Source organism: Amblyomma americanum, chromosome 10, assembly GCF_052857255.1.
Source record: "Amblyomma americanum isolate KBUSLIRL-KWMA chromosome 10, ASM5285725v1, whole genome shotgun sequence".
In the NCBI taxonomy this organism is placed as follows: domain Eukaryota; kingdom Metazoa; phylum Arthropoda; class Arachnida; order Ixodida; family Ixodidae; genus Amblyomma; species Amblyomma americanum.
In genome coordinates, this window is record NC_135506.1 from 66105231 (window position 1) to 66129152 (window position 23922).

At 43.2% G+C, this 23922-nt stretch overlaps 1 long non-coding RNA gene across 1 annotated transcript; it reads left to right on the forward strand.

The window, feature by feature from the left end:
• Nucleotides 1–1010: 1010 nt before the first annotated feature.
• On the forward strand, nt 1011–16158 carry LOC144108871 (uncharacterized). The gene is made up of 4 exons (XR_013309532.1): nt 1011–2324; nt 6634–6798; nt 11457–11639; nt 15645–16158. It is a non-coding gene; the product is annotated as an uncharacterized LOC144108871 (long non-coding RNA).
• Nucleotides 16159–23922: the final 7764 nt, after the last annotated feature.

Here is a 23922-nt window from a genome sequence, read left to right on the forward strand (position 1 = left end):
GACCGTGCTCTCGACTATCTCGACAGTAGGCAAGGCCGTGATGTGGCGGTACGATGCAGTTTAGAATTTACTCTAGACCTTTGCCACATTTGTTCCTTGGACAAACGCGCGCATAAATACATGCCCGCTAAGTGTTGCCCCAAGACACTGCGCTGCCAGCGCTGCTTTTGACCGGAGCTTTTCTGTAAAGGGCTTCACCCTACAGTGGAAAGCAGCGGGGCTGATTTATCCAAGACATTGGGGTTTAAGGTCAGTGAAGGGAAAGCAGATTTTAAGCGGGTAGAAGTAACCAAGCGAAGTTAATCTGATTGGTGGTTAAAATCAAGACAAGAGCGAAATTTCATAAGTCGTGGCTAGGTGGCTTGAGCCACCGCCTGATTTAAAGGATTCAGCCTTATCCATCCTTCCATCCATCCATCCATGGATAGATGGATACGGCTGAACCCTTCGCATCGGGCGGTGGCTGAAGTCACCTAGCCATGTCTTGTGAAATTTAATCCTGTCTTGCTTTTAGCCTCCAATCAGATAACCTTCGCTTGATTACTTCTAACCTCTTAATATCCACTTTCTCTTCACTATCCCTAAACCCCAATGCCTTGGGTAAGTCAGCCCAGTCATCCAGCTGACGGACCACAGCGCCGTTAGTGCCACTACGACCATTTTTCGCAACGGAGCTGTCGAACGTTGGCGTGCAGTGCGTTGCTACATGCTCGTTTCCACTGATAGCCTCACAGAATAGACGAATGGACTTTTGATGCCGGTCTTTGCATTTTTCTGTCCGACTATGGTGCGGCCGGTGTGAAGGTCTCGTTAGACGAGGCGCGACCAGAAAATAAACAGCATTGCAGTGGCTTGACGAAGGCAGCTTCGATTCTTTTTGTTTTAGTTCCGATGCGGAAAGTTTGACACAAGCATGGACACAAGTTACGACCAAAGCGAAAGAACAAGTGTAAAATTGGCCGGATGCAGTGGATTTATGGCTAGTAAACTTGTCAGTAGCCGCTATCCGGATTGGAGCCGAGTCAACATGGCACCGTCCACGTAGTTTGGCTTTGCGCGTCGGTTTTCAGTTCGGTTGAATGTAATTCGTGCTGTGCTGCGATTGTGCATCAAACAATGAGGCCTCAAAGCAGGCGGAAACTGTGAATGACATTAGCCGGTCTTTTTCATCTTTATCGGCTTATCGCTTTCTGCAGAGAGAGTTCGTCTGCGGGATGTAAGAATGAGCACCAAACGTGAACGATGGGAATGTTTCGGCGGCCGTGGAACAAGAGGTCAGCCATACTTCGAAGGTAGCCTCAATTTCGAGACATATCCTCGCCCCGGATGTCCAGTCTGTTATCACAAACACCAAGGCTAATATACAGCACTTTCTGCGGATTTGTACAGCTCTGAAGCCGACGAGAATCTGGCATCTGGCGGAAGCGAGCCTCTCACCGAAGTCCATTATCATATACCGCTTAGACGCAGGGTCTGCATCATCGCCCACTCCGCGACTTCATTAGATCGGCCAACCTATTTTCATTCATTTAACCATCATTTTCTTTAAGCTATCATTACATACACCCTTTATGCCCGGAGGCAATAAATGTCTCTTAAAACAAAAGAGGTCTAGCCTTCTGCCTGCAACATTAAAGCGGCGCGTAATTTGACATGACATTGTGTAAAGAAACAAACTAGACGGCTATTTGCTCTAGCAGGCTGCGATATAGGTTAGCGTGCGTCTCAGCTGCGAACAAGTTGTAACATAGGGGGATTTTTTTTTTTTTTGCCCCACTAGAGCATGCAGACATCACCCACTTCTTTAAAACGCCCTGGCTCTGTGAGTTGCTCAATGTCTTTAAATGGGCTTGTAACGATTGGATTTAGTTGTTGGTTTTGTCTTAGTGACATGGCACATACCACGGAGGGGGATTGGCCAGGGTTCAGTGAGGAGGGCCAAGAGAAGAGGATAAACTGGTTGCGAGCTAATGAATGTGCTCAGTGCAACAAATCAAAGACTAATTAATGAGAGGCGCTTTCTCAATGACTGCACCTTTTCTTCATTATCGTCATAAAGCATGGGGCTATTGGTGCCCGCCAAGGCACAGCAGTGTGGTTGGAATGCATGAGCAACTTGAAACGACGGAAGTGAGCATGGAGAGCGGGTGGAATTCAGCTCATCCTTGCGACACCTTGAGTGTGGACTATGGAACGACGCCTAAGACTGTGAGTCTGTGCGGTGGGTGCTTCGTCTTCACGTCTTGCAATTGCCTCAGTGAACAGAGCCTCGGGAGAGACTCATTGACAGCTTTGTATAATTGGGCTACATCATGATTATTGAAGTAGGTAAATAATAATGCAAAGTGCCTGAAGTGAACACTGCTCGTTTGATGCATTGAAGGTTATACCACAGGCTTGGTTCCTTATATAGCCATCTCCGTGCTGTTGCAGCCTTGGCCACAGCTATGGTCTGACGAGTGTGGTGCTCCTATCTTTACATGAGAGCACTGCCTTGGGATGCAGCAGCCTCTCGGACGGAGGCGTCAGGAGCACTCTGTCCTGCACAGCTGTTGATCCCTTCATCTCACTCCGTTTATGTTATGTAAAACTGTGATCAACCTTTTCAATGCACTGCCTACCTCATCAGAATCGGAGCTCTATATAAAGTAAACGGGGCATGGAAAGAGGTAGCGAAATCTCTGAAATTTGTGGCTGTGGGCACGCACACGGCTCGCTGTCCCTAAGCCCTTATGCTGACAAGAGCAGGCACCATGCCAAAAAGCACTGTACAGCTCACTCAGGCTGCCACAGTTAGGCTCAAAATTTGTCCTTGTATTGGTGCAGCACGTTATCTCATGCTGTGCACAGTGGGCGGATTTATGGGCAGCTATTGGAGGAGAGGCGAAGGGAGGGGCACTCCTATAGGTGGGTTGCAGAAATCTGTAAGTCAGCTTCTCTGCACAAATCTCCTTCACCATGGCCACCGGACCAGTTTTCGGGTAAGAAATTAGGTGCAGCACTGGAGTGTTCTACAGTCTGGGAAATGCCGCCAGTCTCCTTGACAGTTCTCCGAAGCGGCTGCTACACACAACCATTCCAAGCCTTCTGTGGCTCTGCAGACAAGGCTAGCCACGAAAGGGAAAGAGACAGGCCTTTATCCTCCTGTTGCGGGGAGTGGGTAATTGTTGTCCGGCAGTATAGGCGCACGCAGAATGCAGGGGGCTTACATCAGAAATCTCCAGCGCTGCTGTCAACTTCTGCCTGCAAGAGGAGCTGCGGCGCCATAGTGAAGTGATTTTGCTTTGCAGAGAAGCTGACTTCTGTATTTCTACAACACGTGTATTGTCCTTTGAAGGGACTAGGAAATGGCATTTACCGGGCTTAAGTAAAGCGGACAAGTGATAGGTATTCCATCACTCATCACCCCACCAAAATAACTTTTGAGCTAACTTCAACACCAAAAATATCGGTGAGTAAAAATTGTAGCCCTCCTCTTGCCTTCAACCCATACACGTCAAGACACACACGCACAAAAAAAAAGAAAATAGCCCAGAAACCACGTCTTGTCCATAAATACATCAGTGTTGCCGGCTTCCAGTTGTCACACCTGTATTTTGGAATGTGGGTCTTTGCCTTCCTGGAGATTTGTCAGTCACTGTTTTTGTTTTTCCTCTTGTCTGTCGTGGTCAGCAGTAATGGTCCCGGAGTGGGCGAAGCAGCGGCAAATTGGAACCACGTGTGTGAAGGCATTGACTTAGCTAGCGCACACCTGAGGGGTTCATGCTGCAGCGTGAACAGAGGACTTTTGCAGGTACTGAAAGTGTGCCCGTGATGTCGTGGCTGTCGCCACTGCAGCAAAGGCAGCGTCATCATCATAGTCATGACATATACTGTTTAGAAAAGTAGTTCCCAAAAACCATCATTGCATGCTGATAAGTAGCTGTGAATTTAAAAAAAATTTTTAAACAGTTTTTAAAAATTGATAATACATTGCCAACTCCGTTCCAAAGACTTACTTAGTGCTTATGATCAAAAGCATCCATCCTACACGTCTAACACATTCGTCAGCAATCTTTTAACCCATTTCCTAGTCCTTTTTAGAAGTTGTAACATACTTTGGAGCACATAAAGTTGAAGCTGCACCACACCAAGGTCCAAATACATTCACCAGGCTGAGGGTAAGGTCACGACGTGAACCTAATTCAGTCTTAATGCTTCGCACCATTCTGTGAATTGACTGCAGATGTAGATTACGTGTTCAAGGTTTTCTGTGTGGGAGGAATAACATGCGGCAGAAGCTGTTTGGTTTATGAATAGGTAAGGATTGTGGTGACAGATTCTATGGAGTAAAGAAAGACTGTAAGCACAACAGGCAACAAAAGATGAATGTAATGTTTTGTGCTTTCGATACACTTCACCTCGTGCAGAGTTTTAGCCATGGCTCTGCTTGGCTGAGCTGCCCTTGCACCGCTAAAAATGAAATCATGATGTCCTTTTGACTGTGCATTGATGTTAAAGGTTTTTTAGTTGTCCACCTTGGTATATGCAAATTAAGTCATCTCATTCTGAGTATTGTCAGTAACTTAATTTTCAAAGCTGTAACTGTTAAAGAGTGCTCCATTCTGGTAAAAACAGAGAAAGAAATAGCTCTGAAGCTGCTGACAGTTTAGGATATCACTGCTAGAAGCCGCACAGTGACCCTGGAATGTCGTGCAACCTGCTTAATGGACGCATTAAAAGAAATAATAGAGAAAAAGCAAGTAGCCACAGCCAGCCTGCATTATGCCTTGTAGCTAGGGTTCGAATGAAAAAAAAATTATGAAAATTGCTTGCAGTTGTGAATCATGCAATGAAAAAATCGTAATGAATAAGCTGCGGTGGCTCTGTGTACATGATGTGTGAAATAGGCGCACATGCTTTTTTTTTGTCTTTATGCTTTTTTTCCCCTGTTTTTCTGTTGTCGTGCTAAATTCAATACTTGTGCTGAGCAGTTCTCATTAATGAGACAAGTAGAGAGCAAATTATTGAACACCTCATGAAAAGTGTGGATGTAAAATTCATTGCCCTATGACGTGCTAGCCATCCGAGTTAGTTCAGTGAGCAGAGCTACTGTTCCAGTGAAGCTGTGGTATTGGGCTCAAACCCTGAACCAAAGTGAATTTTTCTTTAGCTACAAAGTTTCTGTGGAAGCTGTGTCACCTTTCTTTTTAGCTGCATGGCTGCACTTGAAGGAATGCCAATGAGTAATTGCTCCCTTATTACATATTTATTCCTTCTTGGGGGATTTCCCTAAGCATTGAACCTATGTGTTAGTTCTCAAGCATTGGAGCACTGTGTCAAGCCGGCTCCTGTGCTTATAAGAGCAGAAAGTTGGACCATTTGGTTAATATCCACGGCATAAAATGACGCGTTAAGACAACAAACAGATGCGAAACCACAAGGACAAGCGCTAGCGCTTGTCTTTGTCGTTCCTCACCTGTTTGCCATGTCAGCAACGTGCAGGGTAGGGAAAGCATGCGGGACAAAATGGCAGCTTTCATAAAAGGCATTATAGAGCTCTTTTAAGGAAATAAATCCACCCGTCTTTTGGTTTCCTTGCTCTGCACTTAGTGTGAAAATTCAGCTTGTAAAAAAAAAATTGTTTAACTCAAAATATTTTGTACATTTTTTTACTTGCGAGCTTCCAGTAATCTGTGGTTTTAAAGTTTTGATTATGGCGAGTCTGGTGCTAAAACATGACTTCACAATGAGCTAAACAGCGTATGTGAGAGGGTAGCGGCTGCTATTGTGTACTGATTATGCGATCAACCAGCTTTTTTTCTCAAAGGACTATAGATATCTCATTTTAGTTGTACATTTTCTTCTCTGTAATGATGTATAAGACATTAGAATACATGGACCACCATGTGGTATTTGCCTACAATTGCTAAATAATTTATTATTGAATTTCTTCTCTCATGCTATTTCAGTTTTGGTTCCATCAACCGAACGATGTCTCTGACGTGTAAGAAGTGTTTATTCCACCTTTATTCATTTTCGGAAGTGGGAATACTAAATTTGGGGGATCCTTTGGAATATCCGGTAGTGGTCGAACTTCCTAATGCTATCCCATTTTCATTTAGAATAAGGTTAAGAAGGCCTGCCAAGTTTCTTTTTACAAGCTTTCAGAATAATTCGAAACCCTGATGTTAAAGCACCACTGTTTATGAAAGTAAAATCACAGGGATTAGAGTTCATTTTGTGTTTAGAAGACATGCATAAGGCATGAAATTCAGTAAATAAATTGACGTTGGTGCTGGTAGCACAACCTGCCGGCAAGAAAACGGCTTTGGCCATCTGCCAACTCACTGTTTTTAGAAATATTATTTGCTTTGTTCACTAGGTGGCCTAAGAAAGGATGCTAAATTAGTATGAAGAATAAAAAAATCAGCACACACCCTGAGAAAAAGGTGCAAGTTCGCAGTGTATGCAGTTGTGTACAAAAAGTGCTTTAAACTGTTAATGATGTTGTAACTAGCTGGTTTGAAATGTTTTGTCATTTAAGCATGCTTCCGTACTTCTGCCTTATCACTCTCTGTAATCATGTGCTTCTCTTGCCTAAATCATCATTCTTCGGTTTCTTTAAGCTCGTTTCCATGTTTGGTTGTCTAGAGGATGGAGTTGAAGACGGATCCTGACAAATAAAAGTCACCTCCTTTCTTGCCCAAGCATGCATGGAGCTGAAGAGAATGGAAGAGGCAGGGAAGAACCATGCTACCTCAAGCATCGCACCTTATGCTGACCCGGCTTTTCAAATGCCACACTTCAGGCAATCAAGTACAGTGGATGATCGCATGAGCATTCGACCATGTACTGAAATCACATTGCCTGATCTTGTTGTTACTACTTCTAATTATGTGCTGCTCTTGTTGAAATTCTGTTACTGCTGCCCATGCGGTTTACAGTTTTTGTGCTGTTTTCTTGAAGCGTGTAAAATGATCTAAGACGGCAAAACGTGTAAATGTAGCATGCATATAGTGCTCTGGCTGAAGTTTCTATCCTTCAAACAACCTTCTTGAGTGTAATAATGCGTTAGCATTACAGGCCTAAGTCCAAGAAAAAGTGTCCGTTGACATTGCTCTCTAAAGCCTCTCTTTCCACTTTCAGAAAGAAGGAAGGGGAGGGAAGGCAAATGGAGGGTGGGAGGCGATGGTCGGTGGCTGAGGGAGGCCTTTAAAGGACTATAGACACCAAATTTTTGCTTGTGTGTTTTCTTCTTTCAAACGATGCATTCGATATTCGTATAAATGGAGCACCCTGTGGCATTTGTGTACGACTGCTAAGTAGCTTATAATTGAATTTCTTTTTGACGCTGTTTCGGTTTCATTGACCGAATGACGACTGTGACATCAAGTTGATGTTTTGGTCACGTGATCCACTAGAAAAACTGCAATATAATCATTGACATGTCATTGTTTGTCATTTCAGGTCTTGGAAGAGGCTGGATTAAATTTCGTAGTGAATTGTACCTACATATCAGCGGTTAGATTGCAGTTGTCTTAGTGGATCACGTGAGCGAAACATCAACATGACGTCACAGTCGTCATTCGGTCAATGAAACCAAAACAGAAACAGCATGAGAGAAGAAATTATTTAGTGGTTGTGGGCAAATACCACCTGGTAATCTATGTATTCTAATGTCTAACGCATCGTTTGCCAGAAGAGAACGTGCAATAAAGTTAAGTGTCTATAGTCCTTTAATAAATGTCTTTATCTTGCTCATTCACTGTACGAGAGTACATAAACGCATTTAAGAGAACCCAAAGAGAATATGCCTAATGCTAACGCATTTCTGCTGCATCAGTTGTATTGATCGTGTGTACTTTTTGTCTATTGTTTAGCAGCTGGTCTTTGGTAAGTTGAATATCCAAAATGCTTTTAGCTTGTATTCGAGCTCCAGTTTAGTCTTGGCAACCCAAACTTCTGAAGTGTAGTTCAGTACTTGTTATTTCTGTGGATTTTTCATTATAACTAGCAAACTTATTCAGTTATTTGAAGCAATGGCAGTCACTTTACAGTGGTGCATTGTCGCTTGGCATTTTCTTTCTCCTTTTTGGGGGAGATCGAAAAAGAAAAATGTCAGATGAGGCCTGTCTGCACAGAAACATCTAATTTCTGTTGGGAGCCAGTGCTGTTCGCAGCTTTCTTTTTGACACGTTGGTGATTGAATGGTTTAGTTTTGAACATTTTGCCATAGTCTCTAACAGTGTGTTGCCATTGAAAAATGCTCATTAACTGAAGAGATAATTGCTGACAACAGTGTTTTGTCTTTTATTTAAAGTATTTGTTCTGTTTAAGTTATTTTGGACCAACTAAAGATTTACCTCAGTGCAACTGAATGACCAAGATTAATGTCAACAGTTCTTATTGTCTAACTAAATTGGTCTGACTGAATTGTGAAACAGGAACTTTGGTTTTCTCCTGATTGGTAGTAATGAAGACTGATTTTGCCCATCTAATTTCAGGCCATTGTATGTGTTTTGCAGTACTGGAAACATTGCTGTAAAGGTTCAGTGTTTTTCAGAGCACATGGTCAGGGCTGTGTGTGTGCTTGCACTGCAGTAGTTCTTGGGTTGTGTCTATGGGTATGTAGGTGCCATAATTACAACTATACTACATTACAGCTCCTAGCATTACTGATGGCAAAAGTTGCATTATTGGTTTCCTACAGGCTTTACATGTTTTAAGGGTTCTAACCAGAGTTGTAAATTATGCCATGTTGATACCAATGTCTTTATGGTTTTTGTGACTTTCTATGTAAAATCACTAGAATTAGAGACAGGACCTAATAACATTGGCATATTTAATTGGTGTTGTAATGCATATACATGGTTTTTTGCGTAACTTGAGCCAAAGACAGAAGAAAAGAAAGTCATACACCACAGCTGCGTGAAACTGATGACATGTTGCTTTCTGTCGTGTTGCTCATCTGGGTATTTTTTTTCACTTAATTAGTTCGTTAAATAAAAATTTATGTAAAATTTTTAATATTCACTTTAGGGTCAAGTGCATTTCGCTAACTTGTAGAGGTGGTCAAGAAGCAGCCGATCCAGATTTTTGTAGCAGCATATTTCCTATGTGGCCCTTTTTTCGAACCTTTAAAGAAAGACCATGAAATGTGAAAAAAAAATTACGTGATTGGGCACTTGCACTGTCATATTTAGTGCTGCCAAATTTGTTCTGAGTGAACATAATCCACATAGTTGTCATCTTGAAGTAAGCGATTGACTCCTCTGTGGGCACAGTCTTCAAAGTGCGTCGGCACATTTTTACGGAACATGGTGTGCTTTGATCAGTGGTACATGATAGGCAGGTTGCCAACAGCTAATTTAGACAAAGCTTATTTGAGCCACCGTACAGAAAAAGAATAATAAGAAAGCTGTGAAGGTAGCCTTATTTGTATCATTTCACAGCACATTGAACTGAGCGATGGCCACTCACTGGGGCATGGTCAGCCCTCATCTTTTTCATATTTTGCAGCTTTCTTTAAATGCCAGAAAAAAAGAACCATGCAAAAGGCATCTTGGCACAAAAAATTGGATTGGTTGTCTCTAAACCTCCTCCATTACTTAAGACTATGCACTTGGCCCTAAAGTGAATATAAAAAATTTGCCACATTTCATCTTAAATAATTTATTAAGCGGAATGTAAAATGTACGCTAAGAAGTGCCACTTGACGGAAAACAGTATTTTTCTGGTCTCACCCGGCTGTTGTTTCCTGCTCTTTTAATCCTTGGCTCAAATTATGTGAAACACCCTGTATAACACAAGCATTTTGTAGCCTCTTCTGTCCTAACTTATCTCACTTCTCTTGGAACTGAAAACAGTGAACTGCATTCTTTTTCCTTTACTCTATTTGTTCTTTCACTTTTGTGTTTCAGTCATTGTTTTTTGAAGTGTGCTTTGTATGCATGTTTGTTGTCTACAGGATTTTGCACCAGAAATTTCTGTGGCCGTAAGGCCACTGCTGTGTCTTATCGGTACTTGCCTATAGGGCACAAACATAGAGACTAACAAAAATTCTACTCAAATTGAGGACTACACAGCGAGCTAGGGAAAGGAAAATGACAGGTGCAACACTAAGAGACAGGAAGACAGTAAAGTGGGTCAAGAAACGCACCCGAGTTAATAATATCCTGGTATAGAATAAAGAACAAAAATGGTATGGGCAGGTCATGTGATGCGAAGGCAAGTTAACTGATGGTCATTCAGGGCAATGGACTGGATACCAAGAGAAGGCAAGTATAGTAGGGGGTGGCAGAAAGTTAGGCAGGCGGATGAGATCAGGAAGTTTGCAGGAATGTGATGGCTGCAACTGGCACTGGACCAGGTTAATTGGAGAGATATGGGAGAGGCATCCGCCCTGCAGTAGGTGTAGTCAGGATGATGATGATGAAGCCACTGCTAGATGGCTGTAGCAAGTAAGTCCCTTTGACAACTCGCAATGCAGCTAAGATACGGTTTCTTGTCGTAAATGCAATGCAAGGCCTAGCAGGGCTGGAGGCAGACAAAATTCATGCCAGCATAACCCTATGGCTGAGGCATTCTGTTGCCGAGCACAGGTGTTATGGTTTTATTTTGTCACCCTTTGCATTTCGCCAGGAACAAAGTGCTAAAACGACCATTTGCTGTGACTTTGATACACGAAGTCATGATGCAGTCAGAATCAGTTTAACAATGCCCCGCATTGTCTTTCATAGCTTCAGTGCTACTGCAGAATATAAGGTCCTGTTAATTGTTAAAAGATTTTAAGGCGCGAATTTAGTCACCTTAGCCTTTCCTTACATTGTACATTGTCCTTAATAACTATACTCAGTACGACCAATGACTGCACATAAAAATGAATTTTAAATGTAGCATCTAGTGGCAGGTGCAGCAGCTGGAGTGCATAAAGATGCCACTTTTTTCTTGCAGTCTTTCCTGCAGCACATATATTTCTGTTTAAAATTTAGTATTACATTTGTGGACTTGGATTACTTTTATAAATGTGTACTACACAGAACAGTTTTTTGTGGACACGTTAAGGGGTGGGGCCGCCGCGGTGGCTGAGTGGTTATGTCGCTCAGCTGCTGGCCCGAAAGACGCGGGTTCGATCCCGGCCGCGGCGGTCGAATTTCGATGGAGGCGAAATTCTAGAGGCCCGTGTGTTGTGCGATGTCAGTGCAGTTTAAAGAACCCCAGGTGGTCGAAATTTCCGGAGCCCTTCACTACGGCGTCTCTCATAGCCTGAGTCGCTTTGGGACGTTAAACCCCCCATAAACCAAAACCAAACGTTAAGGGGTGCGCAACTTGTTGCGTGCCTCACCATGTTGCTCACTCCTTCCTAACCAGTGTGCAAAAAAAAAAAAATGCTACCTATTTTGCAATGTGCAAATGTACATCCAATGTTTAATCTCAAGCACTACTTTCTCTTCTTTTTTTTTTTCCTCTCCCAGGGGAATTTTTAACAGCGGTAAGTTTTGGAGCAAACGGCACCAGTCATGCAACGTTTCCTGGCCAGGAGTGCGATATATCCGCTCCTAGTGCAAGCACAGCCACCTTTGGCAAGGAGACAAGAGCCGGCGCTGACATGGACCGGAGTGTCACCATGAATTCTGCAACCTCTGACACCTCTGCAGGTGCAGCGGTGACGTTTGACGCTGTCAACCAGGAGATACAGCTGTGGTGCTGTCAGGAGTGTTCGTTTGCTGCGAGCAGTGAGGCATCGCTCACTAAGCATATTCGTAATCACGCCATCAAGAAGTTACACAAGTGTGGCCTCTGCTGGCACTCATTCTCGAAAAGAGGGCATCTGCAGGACCACATGCGAACCCACACTGGAGAGAGGCCTTTCAGGTGCAGCATTTGTTCTCGGCAGTTCACCCAGAAATCAGCCTTGGCACGTCACAAGATGTGTGTACACAAACTATTCAAGGGCACCCAAAATTAAGCACCATCTCTTGCTTCTTTACTGTCATGTCTAAACATTAAACACTCAATGAGGTTGCTAACTGGGCTTATTACATGACTATTTCAGCTGTATCATCATGACTTGCTTTGTGTTTGATTGGGGTGCACAAATGTGCATGACCCCTCACCCTTCTCTATTCTGTGGTGCTCTTGTTGTGCTTCTACTGTCGAGGTGGCAACATCCCTAGTCACTGGTACTCACTACTTTTTTTCTATGTTTGCAAAGTATGTTTGTGGTGAGAATTTATACTGCAGGTAGTGGCCTAACACGGAAGCAATGAAGTGTGTCTCTTCTTGGCAATGCATGACAGTGTATAAATAGTTACTGCATGGCATGATTCCATAAATGCAGCTTCTGAAAAATTTACTTTGTCTCTATACCTGGTCTATCTGCAGAAAATGTGGCTTCGCCAAGATGGTTAAATTTTAGGCCAGCTCTCTTTGGAACTGTTAAACATGGGTGCCTCATGTGAAATTCATTGATTACCTGTGCTTTTCTCTTGTGCATCATTCAATAATACAGGACACTACTTGGCAAGGGCAAGTTTTTTTTATTTCACGCAAAAAAAATCTGGCAGTCCCAGCAGATGAGCATGGTCTGTAAAACTGTGGTCATATGTTGGTTTAGCTTCTGCACACTGAGCTAGACATGCTTCTAAACAATCACAACTGTGTAAGGTTATTTAGACGGTCACCAGCCTACTGCATGCACAAAAAAGTATACATAAGTGAAATGAGCAGCAGCTTCCTGAAGACAATCTGTGCCTTTCACTGAGGGACAAACATCTATTAAAGGAAGGCATCACTGGTAAAATATTGTCGCTTAACTGGTTAGTGTGTTATTTTGCTTAGCTTGCCACTGACATGAGGTCTCATTGATTTTTGGATGATATAGCCCTTCACTGTCTTACAACACGTCATTACTGCATCACATGACCGCAGCGATGGCCTACTGGCTGAGCATCCGCCTCGCATGCAGGAGGTGCGGGGTTCGATCCCAAGCGCCGCCGGGTACCCACCGGTGATGCAGTGGGTACAAGCTTTCCTCTGGCTTGGTGCTCGGCTTATCAGGGGTGAAATGCTTGGAAAATGGGTCTTCGACACCATCTTGAGTAATCAAAAATACCTTGTGCCATGGCGCTCCTTGGTCACAGATGCCCTTGCGCCATAAAAAATCTGTCATCATCATTACTGCATCACAACCACATTTATTTGCAAATTCATATTGAGTGTTTGCAGGTACAAAGCTAGTTGTAATGCTGTATGCTTTCTTTTATAATTACTTGCTTTTGTACAAATGGTCCATAACATTCTGGCATATTCAATGTCATATATGTATAAAAATTCACATTGTCGATATCTAGGATCATTGTTCTTTTTGCTGCTGGTAACAGTGAGCCCGTACTGCACTGTTCTGATAAAATAGGCTGCATTGTCTCAATGTGCTGTGGAGCTAACAATTGAACATGGCTGTATTTGCTGGGTGGCCTGCTCTGAAATTTTTTATCTGCATTTGTCGTTTGTTCTATGGCCAGTTTTGTATGCTGCTAAAAGTACCTTGCCTTGCTGCATGGAAGTGGGAGAAATGTTATAACTAGTCATGGAGTTGAATCTTTGCTTTATGCCTTTAATGTTTGTATGAACTTGAAGGAAAGGCAACAAATATAAAGTCCTACTAAATCAGGCTTTGATGGTTCGACGACTACCAGTAAAAGTGTTCATACTACTTCGACGGTAACAATAAGTATGTAAATTATGCACTTATGCTTATTGATCTTTCAGCTGCCCTATGTACTATGCCGACATGCTGTGCTGTTAGTTTTTCATGTGGATTGTTCCGGTTCTAGTGCACATAACATAGAGTCATTCGTTGGGTAGGCACATATCTATGAAGGCATTGCATCTTTTCAGCAGCAAAGCGTTCGGTTGCAAGCAAGCACTTAAGTCAGTCTTAAGTCAGCCTTTGCTGTCTTTGTTGAATACCAAAAAGATCTAAATATTTGTTGTAAATTTTTGATTAAATGCACTTATTTTTTCATTGCTTAATAAATCAACTGCTCCAAATAATTGTTCACTTTGTCCACCTTGAATGGATTTTCTTTGTATCATTTGTTGTCAGTGTTTTTGTGTACCAAGTTGCTCAATTTGTTGCATTTCTTCTAGAAGCTGTTAAGTGTTCACAGCATGTGATAAGAAGGATTATTTGCAAATGAAGATGAAACTTTCATGACTTTACTGCAACAATCTAATGAGGTGGGCAAACAATTCTGCCTTGTTTTCCTCAGTATGTGTTAGCTCTTCAAACTGCATAGGAACCATGGCACAATTGTGTGGGCCAGCTCAAATCGAAGTTATGATCTGTACTTCATTTCACCTGGGGAATGTGTCAGGAGGCATACTTTTAACTCCTTATACCCCTTCATGTTCATCTTGTGTATTCTTGCACATTCAGTTTGTCTTATCTCTCACCATTATTGTCATCCAACAGCAATTTCAACTGTGCATGGTTCAAAGAAAGCATGAGTCACAAAAATGTAAATGAAGTGACCGGATAAATTTCTAGAACATGTTGAGAGGTGGCTTGCTAACATTTCAGCACACCTCCCCTACTTTTGTTTTAGTGTGCAGCTATTCTGTTTAGGTAGTTTCCCAGCTCTTTTGTTGATCATCCTCTCATCTGTTCTGAAAACATGATCTGTCATTTCGTTGTTGAGGTTTTGCAACTGTTATAGATGTAGCTGCTTTGTGTGTGATTGGTACAGAAATGAGCAGTGAAAATAAAAGAAAACTAATGAATTCCTTTTAGGCCCGCTTAATGTTTCTGGGCTAGAAGCTGTTCTATCCTTTCCTGCACACCATGCTCGATGTTAATGTGCACTGGAAGCTTTCTATTTTAATCGATTAGTAAAGTGTGCTTGTGGATGTTCATTTGTAAGACTGTCCAAACTGATTGATGCTGCCAATCTAATAACATGTGCCATTCTATTTGTTTAAATTTCAACCATTTTTTTGTTGTTGAGACAGTGTGCATGCTGGCAAGCTTGATCTGTACTGTTCCTGTACATTTCTGTGACCCAGAAAAAATGGCCACTGTTCCCTCTAAACTTTTTTTTAAATCTTGTGGGTCTTTACAATGAGCACAAGCAGGAGAGACACAAAAATAAACGTTCATCAGAAAAGGGAAACAAAATAAGGCATACAGTGCATCTAAAAACAAAGGCTAATCAAAAAAGAGATAAACGAAACTACACAATGCATCTTCTATGCCATGCCAAAGCACTGTTCACGCAGTTTGTCTTATTACCCATTAGTTACCCTGTGACCATACAACTTCATCTCTCAATTGCTGTGCATTGTTTCGTGCATCAATTCTCAGGATAGCTTTATAAAATGTCAAGTTTTGGCCTGTTTTTTAGCCACTGCTTTGTGCTGTATTGTGAGCTTGAATTTTGTGACTTCCTACTCTGGTGTTCATATTTGATCCTAGAGGATAATTTCACACTCTCCATTGAAGATATATGCATTTGATTCAGTTTTTCACTGAAGAGACCAAAGGATACAAAGTGAAAAACACTATACTGTTTTTGTGTCTTTTCTTTTGCATCCTGTACTGAAGTTTGCTTTACAGCACCTGTATCAGTGCTCTCTTAAAACCTGCATTATTTTCTTTTCAGATGGGTTTGCTGTGCAGCAAGGGCTTTACAAGCATCAAACTTTCCACCAGCCGTTTCCTGACCACAGTGAAGGCATTGTAAATGTGCAGGCGATGGATGATGGCACTGAGCAAGTTAGCAGCGTTGGCTTCAACCCTGTTGCTAATGTTGCTCAAAACGCTCGCAAGAGGCCTAACCTGTCATGTAAATTCTGTTCATTCACTACCGTATTCCATACCAGCTTGACTCACCATGTTCGCACACATACGGGCGAGAAGCCATTCATTTGTAGCCTGTGCTCACGTGCATTTACTCAAAAGCAACATGCTATTGATCACATGCGCACGCACACAGGTGATGTGTTTAAGTGCAATCTTTGTTCACGTCGATTTGTCAACAAATATAAACTGCGCACTCACCTTGTCACCAAACACTAGAAGGGGTGCTGATATTTGGCTTTCGAAGTTATCAAAATTTGTTGTCAGTTAAATTGATGAATGAAGTTTGAATAAATTTTGTCATTAGATTTTCCAACCGTGTGGACTGTGCTGCAAGTAAAATAATTGAGTTTTATGTTGTAAATGAAAGTTCTCATTTGCATAATTTGTATGATTTACATCACCTACATATGTAGGAACAGTCGTGAACAATGTGAGAGGGAAGAACTTTTGAGCATTCATTTACTGATAACGTAATATATATGTGTGGGAAATGCATTTTTTGTGTATTGTGACTACGTTCCTCTTGGTGTATGACACAAAAAAGTAATTCTCTAATTTAGCAGAGAAATAACTAATCTGGAAGTTTGTTTCCTATCATATTGCTCACGATTATATGTATGTGTGTATGGTTACATATGCATGCATGTATACTCAATCTCATAAGTTCCTTGCAGCATTACCATAAGCATATGTACACTAAACGCAAGCATTTTTCTGGCAGTTACACCATTTGTTACTTTTGCACATTTAGTTCAGCATATACAAACGGAAGCACTATGATAAGCTCAACCTAGTGGCAACATGTCTGGTTGTTAGATCGGGAATCACTTCTGTGATGCGATCGGCTTGAAAGCTTCCTTCGAGCGGTATCTGCCGCTATAGTCTTGAGTTGTATCTGACTATAATGATTTACTCGCCCTGCGTCGTGTGGATACACCTAATTGCAGGCACACACGGACCGACAAAGCAATGTTGAAATGCCCTAAAACACGACTTCGGTATGGCCTGTCTAGACGAACAGTGCAGCTTGTACTAGAAAAAGATAAGGTGCTTAAGCAATGATTGCTGTATCACTTGTTGTCAGCAGGCACTGTTTCACTGTCTCTATATTGAGATGAAAATTTAAACAATGATCTTGTGCTCACTCGTCATAATCAAGGATCTAGATATTTGAACAAGAAATACTGCAGCAATAGCTGCCTTTTGTTTAGACTAAAGTGCTTATTTCAGGTAAGAATTTAGGGTAACTCATTACAGCGGTAGTACCTACTTTGAAGGAAGCTCCTGTCTGCAATGTATGTCTCAAACTGGCTGTTTCATACAAGGCCACTGGTAGGGCTTGTGGAACTTGGTTTGCTCATCCCAAACAATACGAGAATTGCTCCTGCATGCCTCATTTTTGCAGACAGTTCTTTGGGAGGCTGTATATTTTACATGTAGGCCTCCTGTTGTCCGAGTCATTTTCTTAGCCATTTTCATGTTTGCCGAGTCAATCTTCGTCCAGTGTCTCCCTCCTCTCCCCTACAAATGCAGAAGGGGATGCGGGACAGTTGACAGGTGGGGGAGGAAAATCCCTCCAACACCACTGTGCAGGCGGAGACTTCACAAATGCCGATGCGGCCGAACAGTTTTCGCCTTCATGGCCCTAATAATGCTTTCATATTAAAAATAAACATATTAAAATTACCATTTTACTGTAGTTGCGAGGCCCAAACGCCCAAACTGCAAGTTTTAGTGACACTGCAGCCACTTGTATGGTGAATGTCGCAGCACTACAACACAGGTTCAACTGAATGGCTTCTGAAAACAGAACACTACAGAGACATCAGAGGAACCTACCCTTACAAGCCGCATTTAGTGCACTGGACTCTGCATTTCCATGACTAAGGATGTGAGCAAAAGCCTATGACTGCTGCCATACTGCTTGCATGCTTTCTACACCAGGCTAGATGGCATGAGCAAAATAGCGAAATGAGTGCAGGGCAGCACGTGTGCCCATGCACAGGGGAAAAAAAAATTGTGATCAAACCTGAGCTCCATGAAATGCAGGTGCAATTTCAATTTAGTTTTGCAACATGAAGGCTGCACGTAGAAATGGCACTATGCAGATAAATGTACTCTGGAAAAATGACCCTGACTCTTTTCAGTGAGGACATCAAGTGCTGGCATATGTTTCCGTCAAAATTCACAGATTTTGTGCATCTCGTCATTCCTGGTGCGTAAAAGCAGAACCTTGGTTTAGCTAACCACCTTGGGCAGTCCCCCTTAATCAGCACACATTTTAGTGAAAAGTGCAAAGTAAAGAACAAGAATAGACTAGAATTACGAGGCTCACGATGCCACCAGCACCAGTAGCACCCTTGAAGCACCATACAATATTTCATGTTTCCATGATCAGAGCCTATGAGGCCAAGCGGGAGAGCTTTTTCTTAACCTGCGAAAGGGACACGAGCGAGCATGTACAGTATTGTGACCAGCCAGCCTACAAGCGTCGCCAACAATTTCGAATTCATCCCAACACTATAGCTATCGAAAGTACGAGCACCAGCCTGATATCGTTAACGGCACCGAGAAAACAGTTTACACGTACGCACTATAACCCTCGAAAGTAACAAGCACCAGCCTGATATTGTTAACGGCACCGAGAAAACAGTTCACACGTACGCAAACCTTAAGAACACCGTTGTCTACAGTGCTCTACACAACCATGACTGGTTTTGACGTGTTCATATATATATATTGTGAGTGGGAAAGGGTTTAATGTTCACCAAATTATGATGAGCACTACACAACATACTCGCACTGGGCTTTTTGAGCGTCGCACGACTAGCGTCTCCCCTAGATCCAGGGTTGACAGTTTACTCTCGTTATAGCTATCTGTGGCGAAGCGGCATAGCCAATCTGGTGCTATAGTAGGAAGAGGCTTGGGAGGCAGCAGACCTCATGTCCCACCTTAACCCGTGTATGCCTGGTTTCCTATATATAGGACACCACTTTTTAACGCGACAGCGTTAATGAGCTCAGAAAAGCCGGTGTCGTGAGCGAAATATCCCTCCACCTCCTGCTTGCAATGTACGCCACTGCCCCAACAGATAGCGCGCGACGGCAGCCCAAGGAAAGGAAGGGATGCCTGTCACATATTTCGGTGGACAACCCGGACCGCGCTAGGGTGGCTAACCGCGCCGCAAGGGAAAACAATGAAAATTGGTTTTAAAGAAAGGAATTAAGTGAGGCCTGTCACATATCTCTGTGGACACCTGAACCGCGCCGTAAGGAAAGGAAAATGAAATGAAAATTGATTTTAAGGAAAGGACGTGACGCGTCTGACATATCTCTCGTTCGGGCGCAGTGGGGCTGTGCGGGCACTCAGGAATCACGCGGTGAGCGGCGAACGCAGCGCACATCCAAACCGCGTTCACCACGAAGCTTGCGGCTTGCTGCCCGTTCATTCGGCGCGGAAGCTATATGGTGGTGTTCGTGGCATCGGGTTTGTTGAGAACGATGTGCCGACGAACAACAACTGCAACTTGTGTCCCGCGCGTTTCGGCAGGGCGCCTAGGCAGCGCTTCTACGTGGTTTGCCGCTCCGTGCGTCCGTTTTACCATACGTAACAGAGCGATTTGTCTAACGGCCAAGGCGTCGCGCCGAAAAGGCGATGGCGTTCCGTGGACTCCCTGGCAGCTGCTGCAACACGCTGTCGCGTTGCACTCTTAAAGGCGAAGCTTAAGCGTCCTCCAGTATTTTTTTGCAATAACTCTAAAAGTTCATATAAAAGCTTCCGCCCTCTAGTGTGGGTTGAAGTGGTCTGAACTTTTCTTGTGCGAGGGTTATAATGTGTGCACTGTCTGAGTTCAGGAAGATACGCCTTTCTTCCCTGGGCGTCATTTTTGAAGCTTAGTCGTACGAAAACCACCCCACGATTTCAAAGTCGATGCGAAATGTTTGAAGCTTTACCAGACGTAGCAGATATTGAATTTCCATTGTAGGACGGCTCAAAGGTCGGTGTTGAGAAAAATATTTCCACCAATAAAAGGATGATTCTGAATTTTGGAGTGAAATGTACATTTCATTTGAGAACAATTTGAAGTTTTTAAACTATGAAGTTTTGGCATATGGGTTAAAAAGACTTCCCCTCACACTTTCACATCAGTCCTTATATTCAAGTATAATGCATAATGTTGCTTCAAAGTTGAGTGGTTGTTAGATATTGTAAGCAACAGTAATTAACAAAGGTCTTACTTTGCTATTATGTTAAAACAAGAACACTGAATTAGTGTGCCTGAAAAACGTTTACACCACATTCATGGTAATGTTTAATAAAAATGTTACTGAAACTTCTTCTTTCTGTGGGAAATGCAACACAATGAGGTTAACAGTTACAAAATATTTCCAAATTGAAATGAACACCAGCTGAAAATACATTGCAAACATGAAGAAAGTGTAGACGTTGAAGGTTAACTTCCGACTTCTGTCTGGTAAGGAAATGTACCACCGAGCAAACCAAAAGCATGGGCAAACATATCTGTGAATGCAGTGCAACACACTAGTCATATCTAATTGCTATGCAATCATCAATCAAAAACGCTAACTCTTCCATGGATAATAAAAGCAGAGGCACAAAAATATACTGCTCATTGCAATGTTTAATTTAGTAGGTATCTATTGCCGCCCATTCATGCCTGCTCTTCCTGCACATAAATAAAACGCCGTCGAAAAGCAGCCAGCGGCGATAATTGCTGTAGTGACAAGAAAGCGGTGCACCGTCGATGCCAGAAGGCACAGTGTTTCCGCATCTTGAGGAGGAGATAACAGCAGTTTTTTCTGGAAAGTACTCAGACAGAATGAGTTTTCTATCCCTCTTTTACTTGGCTTGCGCTGACACGACCCATCCTGTACTCTGCATCTTTTACTAACATGTGGGCCAGCTGACAGCCACAGGATACTGTCGAACTTTACTAGCTTAAAAAAGATCAATGCTCAGAAAAAAGCTAACAAAAATGAGGCGTTTCCTTATTTGCACTGTATTTTATATGGTACTAAGAATGCGGCCTAGGACAGCGATGGCGTAGAGGCACAGCGTCCGCCTCGCGTGTTAGAGGACCGGGGTTCGAATCCTGGTGCCGCGCAATTCTCCACCTGGTTTAAAAAAAACTCCGCGTGTCGATGGAATTGCATAAGCAGGCCCGGGGTGCGGCCTGATCTCCGTGACCAGAACTGACAACGCACACCCTTACCAGAACAGGATTTGGCCACCCTTGTGCAGTACTTGGCCACAACTTTCCATGTACAAACGAATTAACCCTCGGCCCTAGTCCCCAGCGGCTGCGAAGCAACTGACCAAGGCGGCGGCCAGACGTGTGGCGCAGCAGAGGGTGCTAAGAATCTCTGGCTTCAGACAGGCCGCCATTGGAATCTGAACGCGGCAACGCTCGAACTGCCTCTAGTGAGGCTAGCCTAACAGTGCTGTTCGAGGAACTAGCGGGCATTAAATGGGATGTGATAGGGCTTAGTGAAGTTAGGAGGACAGGTGAGGCGTTACAGTACTAAAGGACGGGCACATACTGTGCTATCGTGGATTAGCGGATAGCTAGGTGTGGGATTCCTCATTAATCATTGGAAACGCAGAGAAGCTCTCTAGTATTAACGAAAGGGTGGCAGCTATCATCTCAGGCACAAGCTGAAGGGGGTGCAGGCCTGCGCGCCTACATCTAGTCATAATGACCAGACTTGAAAGCTTCTATGAAGAAGTGAAATGGCAATGAACACAGTAAAAACACTACACTGTACTGATGGGGGACTTCCATGCGAAAGTGGATAGGAAGCAGGCTGGTGACCAGGTGGTAGGCGACTATGGGATAGGCTCTAGGAATAGCAGGGGAGAGCTATTAGTAGAGTTTGCAGATAAAAATAATTTACGCATCATGGATACCTTCTTCCGCAAACGAGAGAACAGGAAGTGGACCTGGAAGAGCCCTAATGGCAAGACTAAAAATGAAATGACTGCATACAATGCGCTCACCCTGGGATCGTGCAGGATGCGGAGGTCCGCGGAAAGGTGCGTTGTAGCGACCACAGAATGATAAGATCTCGAATTAGCTTATACTTCAAGAGGGGACACAAGAAGTTAGTGAAGAAGTCCATTAACAAGCTAGCTGTAAGAGGTAAAATGGAAGAATTCAGGATATCGCTGCAGAATAGATTTTCAGCTTGAACTGATGAGGACGATCTTATTGTTGATACAATGAACGATAATCTGACAGCTATCATTACGGAGTGCACAGTAGAAGTAGGTGGTAGGACGGCTCGACGGGATACCGGCGAGCTATCCCAGGAGACGAAAAAAATGATGAAGAAACGTCGAAGCATGAGGGCGTCTAACGCTACAGACAGAACAGAACCAGCAGAGCTATCGAAGTTACCAAATAATTGCAAGGTGGCCGACATAAGGAAGTTTATTATGGAAAGAATCGAGCATGCTCTAAAGAATGGAGGCAGCCTAAAAGCGGTGAAGAAGAAACTAGGCATACGTAAAAACCAGATGTATGCGCTAAGAGACAAGGAGGGCCATGCCATTAGCGATATGGATAAGATAGTTAATGTAGCCGAAGAGCTGTACACAAATCTATACAATAGCCAATGTAACCAGAACGTTAATGATATAGACAGTAGAGCACAGCAATGCGTCATCCCGCCAGCAACGAAAGAGGAAATAAACAAAACCTTAGGAGCAATGCAAAGGGGAAAGCAGCTGGTGAGGATCAGGTAACAGCAGATCTGTTGAAAGACGGAGGGGAGATTCTGCTAGAAAAACTAGCCACCCTTTATACGCAATGCCTTATGACCTCGACCGTACCAGAAGCTTGGAAGAACGCAAATATAGTCTTAATTCATAAGAAAGGAGACGCCGAGGACTTGAAAAATTACAGACCGATCAGCTTGCTATTCGTTGCTTACAATGTATTTACTAAGGTGATCGCTAATAGAGTCAGGGCAACCGTAAACTTTAATCAACCAAATGATCAGGCAGGCTTTCTTAAAGGATATTCCACAATAGATCATATTCACACTATCAATCAGATGATAGAGAAATGCGCAGAACATAACCCACCTCTATATATAGCCTTCATTGATTATGAGAAAGCATTCGACTCAGTGGAAACCTCAGCAGTCGTACAGGCATTGCGGAATCAGGGTGTAGGTGAGCCTTATGTCAAAGTTTGGCGTAGTTATGTGACACATTTGGCGTAGTTGCGTAGTCAGAATTGAAATATAATCACAATTGGAATATATTAGGAAGTGAAAGACAATGAATGGAATCAGAACTGCATCAGATTGGCGAGTGAAAGAAGAATGCGATCGCATTTCCTTCGCATCAATCCAATTGATCACCCGTAATGATTTTTCTTGTGAAGAAACGGTTATAGGTGGAAAAAAATTGTAGGGGACACATAAGCTCCGCCTTAAGGGTATGACGCGAAAGCACAATTGGTTAATCCCCATTTATATGCAGAATTGGTCATTCTCTACTTTACAGTCTAGAGGACAAGTGTCCTCACACCGCTCCTGGCGCAGTGGTGTTGCGGTTAAGCAATGAACCATTGCCTTGGGATGGCAGGTGCTGCCACCGTTGGGCCTTGTGCGACTCAGTTGCTCTTCCCGAGCGACCGATCATTAATTTAACTGCCACCTGCCATGGTGGGCAGTTTTCACACAATCAGGTGGGAAGGTTGTGATCACGTCACAATTAGGTCACGTGACCTAGGTTAGGCCGGCGGCGACGCCAATTTTCCGCGACGCGAGCTCCTTTAATTAATGGTGCTCCTTGACCTGCCAATTTCTGTATTTTTTTTTGTCCAGAACTGCAGAAACCTCCCATACTGAGGTCAGTCTTCAGTAAACGGGCAATGGCTACAGAAAAACAGCGACAGAAAGTTCTTGTAGATTTTTATCCAGGGACTGCTGAAACTTCAACTTTCTACGTCCCGTGCTGTTGTCAGTCTTGGCTGCGACAGAACAGCGACGAAAGGTATCCATATTGGAGGGCACGCGTCCGCGCATCGCACAGAAGAAGACGAAGA